This window comes from Leptonychotes weddellii, chromosome 6, assembly GCF_054177405.1.
Source record: "Leptonychotes weddellii isolate Sample4059 chromosome 6, ASM5417740v2, whole genome shotgun sequence".
Classification (NCBI taxonomy): Eukaryota; Metazoa; Chordata; class Mammalia; order Carnivora; family Phocidae; genus Leptonychotes; species Leptonychotes weddellii.
This window is the reverse complement of record NC_138374.1, coordinates 95860060-95863290: the sequence shown is the minus strand read 5'-3', so window position 1 is coordinate 95863290 and position 3231 is coordinate 95860060. Positions and strand designations below refer to the sequence as shown.

General features: G+C 61.7%; 1 protein-coding gene across 1 annotated transcript in view; it reads right to left on the bottom strand.

Moving 5' to 3' along the window:
* LOC102748743 (protein FAM163A) overlaps positions 1–1049 on the bottom strand; it is a 71523-nt gene extending 70474 nt beyond the window's left edge. The window contains exon 1 of the mRNA XM_081824699.1: positions 851–1049. The gene's annotated coding sequence lies outside the window, so the exon portion shown is untranslated. The remainder of the gene's footprint in view (positions 1–850) is intronic.
* Between the last annotated feature and the right edge of the window lie 2182 nt (positions 1050–3231).

Sequence of the window (3231 nt, the reverse complement as noted above, 5' to 3'; positions counted from 1 at the left end):
GGTCCTCCAGCCAGGCCACGAGTGTGGCTGCGCAGACTGGAAAGAACGGGAGAAAGTGCCTCCACTGACTGCGGGGGAGGGGGCTGCCTGCCCCCCACCCCCCTCTCGCCGCGTCAAACTTGCTAGAAAGAGCAAACTTCCAGGACCCCACAATTCCACCCAGAGAAAAGGAATGGCCAAGTGTGACAGAAAAGCACGGTGGTCTATGTAGCCCAAGGGCACCGACAGAGAAGACAGATCTCCACCCCTGCCCTCCCTGGCTGCCTTAGGCAGCGAGAGACCGGAGCAAGCCACCCAGGCAGGAGGTCTCCGGGGCGCCGCTCTGGGCACCCTCCCCGGGCCACCCCTGCCAGCCGGGGTGAAGGGGACGGGAGCAGCAGCACGCGCCCTTAGCCCGACACTGCCTTCCGCTCAACCCTGCTCTACTGGGGCCAAACCCTCCTCCGGGCCGCTGAGCGAAGCTTCGACGTGGCCCGGCGCCCCCAGCCAAGCCCGCGGCGCACGGCCCTGGGGATAGGGGTGCGCGACGCCGGCTCCGGCCTCAGGAGCAAGCGGACAGCGGCCCGGGTGAGTCCGATGTCTCGGTCCCTCAGGCAGACGTCGGCCCCGGCTGCCTTGAACCCAGACGTCCTGGCGGAGATGGCGACCCCGCGCCGCGAACGCACCTCCGCCCTCCTTCTGTGGCCAAACTTCAGCAAAATCCCCAGCAAACCGCGCCCAGGTTGCAAGGCTGGCGCAGAGGCGCCCGCGCGCTCGGAGGCCCCGGGACGCACAGACCGACGGCGGTGGCGCGGCCCGCCCGCCCCGCACCCACCCGCCGCGCGCTCAGCCCCGGGCCCCGCTCACTCACGCGCGCCGGGCGGTCCCGCCGAGTGTGCAGCGTCGTGGGCCGGGCCGCCGCATGCTCCCGGGCGGTCGTGGGCGCCGGGGCGCAGCAGCCGCGTCCGTGTGCGCTCCGGCCAGGGGAAGGCGCTCGCGGAGCAGGAGCGGGCGGCAGCGGCGCAGGCGGGGACAGGGGCCCTGCAAGTCCGGCCCCGAGGCGGGGACAGCGCGACCCGCGGCCTGGCCACGAGGCCGCAGACGTCCACCCCCACCCGCTCGGAGCGCGCGGCTCCTGGTACGGAGCCGGAGAGCCGAGCGCTGACCCAGGCCCGGCCCGGCTCGGCCACAGTCAAGATAGGGGCGTGAGGGGAAGGCGGCCCCGGGGCTCGCTGCCCGCGGTGCTAAGGCGCCCTCGGAAGTACGCCCCGGCCCGGCACTTCCCCGCGCGGAGGCCGGCGGCCCGAGGAGTCCCCGGCCCGCCCCTGCTCCGCTCCCTCCCTCTCTCCTTTTCTTGCTTGGGGGAACGCCGGCTCGAGGAGCGCCCTAACCCGTTACCGCGGCTGAGCAGCTTCGCTCCGGCGGCCGCTCCCGCGTTCGGCTGGCACCGGGTCTGCGCGCGTCCTTCCGAGCGCCCGGGCCTGGGGCTGCCCACGTGAGGCTCCTCTGCGTTTCCCCGCGCTCCGAGCACTGGCCCCGCACCGAGCGGAGAACCTCATCGCCCCTCCAGGTGGCCGGGGCTGGGGGCAGGTACTGAGCCACCTGATTGGCGCTGGCGCCAGTCCTGGGAGAATCCCCCACCAGAGAGGCTGCTTGCACGAAAGCGAAGGGAAGGGACAAAACGGCGCAGGCTGGTGCCTTCCAAAGAGCCTTCCCTTAGCCCCAGTGCCCTTTCGCCTAAGAAATGTGAGCTTCGGAGTGGGCGCCCTAGGAACTTCGCGAGCCACAGCTCAAGCCCAGCACGGAAAGTCCTGAGAGAATGATAGTTTTAAGGACCAGGGTGGGTCGCTGTCCCCTGGACTTTGCCTGGAGAGCCTCCCGAAAGGCTCATCTGTTTCCCTATTTCTGGCCACCACGGGTCCCTGGAAGACCAGTCACATCTGGATGTCCCCGCCGTGGAGGGGCACCGCGTCCTTGCAGCGGGGCAGGGAGGGAGTAAATAAATGTGTAATTAGAATTGGGATGGAGAGATCTAGCAGGAAAAGGCAGCAAAGGAGACGCGCTGTCTTCTCCACCACCACCGCCCCCACCCCCCAACACGAGGAGAAAACGTTAACGGTGCCCTCGATTTCTTCCCTGAAATTACCCTCCTTTAAAATGTTTTCAAACTCGGGGTGCCTGGGTGGCTCAGTCGTTAAGCTTCTGCCTTCGGCTCAGGTCATGATCCCAGGGTCCTAGGATCGAGCCCCACATCGGGCTTCCTGCTCCGCGGGAAGCCTGCTTCTCCCTCTCCCACTCCTCCGCTTGTGTTCCCTCTCTCGCTGTGTCTCTCTCTGTCAAATAAATAAAATCTTAAAAATAAAATAAAGTGTTTTCAAACTCTACAAGTTGCTTATGTGCTGTACCCCCAAACAATAAATTGTGACATCAGTGTGCTTGGAGAACGTGGTGGAGCGAGATGGAAGGAAACCGTCACTTTTTCGCATCTCCGAAGCATCTCAATATGGAACTTTTGCTTGTTCCGGTCTGCTCATTTTTCTCCTGACCCTGCTCTCAGGCTTGGACTGAAGACAGGAGAGGAGGAGGGGAGAGGGTCACCCAAATTAATGCTCAAGGAGGGGGGGTGTTCTCTACATCAAATATGTTTTCCTTCATACTCTGGACAGTCTGGGGGATTCAAAGCAAACGTGAACATTGTATCTATTTCTAGAGGAGAGAGAGAGAAAAACATGGGTCCCTCAGCCCAAGTCCAACTTGGAAAGGAAAGGAGTAGGAAATTTAGCAACCTTTATTATTCCTAAAGCACTCTTTAAAAAAATATGCATATATCCAAAGGCCAGCTACCCACCCAATGGGTCCAGCAGGTTTACTCTTGCTTCCAACACTCCACGTTTTTCCTTTCTTTTCACAGGTTTCAAATTTTTTTTTAAAGATTTTATTTATTTGACAGAGAAAGACACAGCGAAAGAGGGAACACAGCAGGGGGAGAGGGTGACGGAGAAGCAGGCTTTCTGCTGAGCAGAGAGCCCGACCCAGGGCTCCATCCCAGGACGCTGGGATCATGACCCGAACCAAAGGCAGATGCGTAACGACTGAGCCACCCAGTTGCCCCTCAAATTTTGATCTCAGAGCATCATGTGCCACCTTTTCTCACACAATCAGACCTCACACCTACATTCCTTCCTCAGTCTCACTTCCTCTCAAAGGCAAAACTGCAGTAGGAAGAGCTGTGTTGTTTTGTTATGCACAATT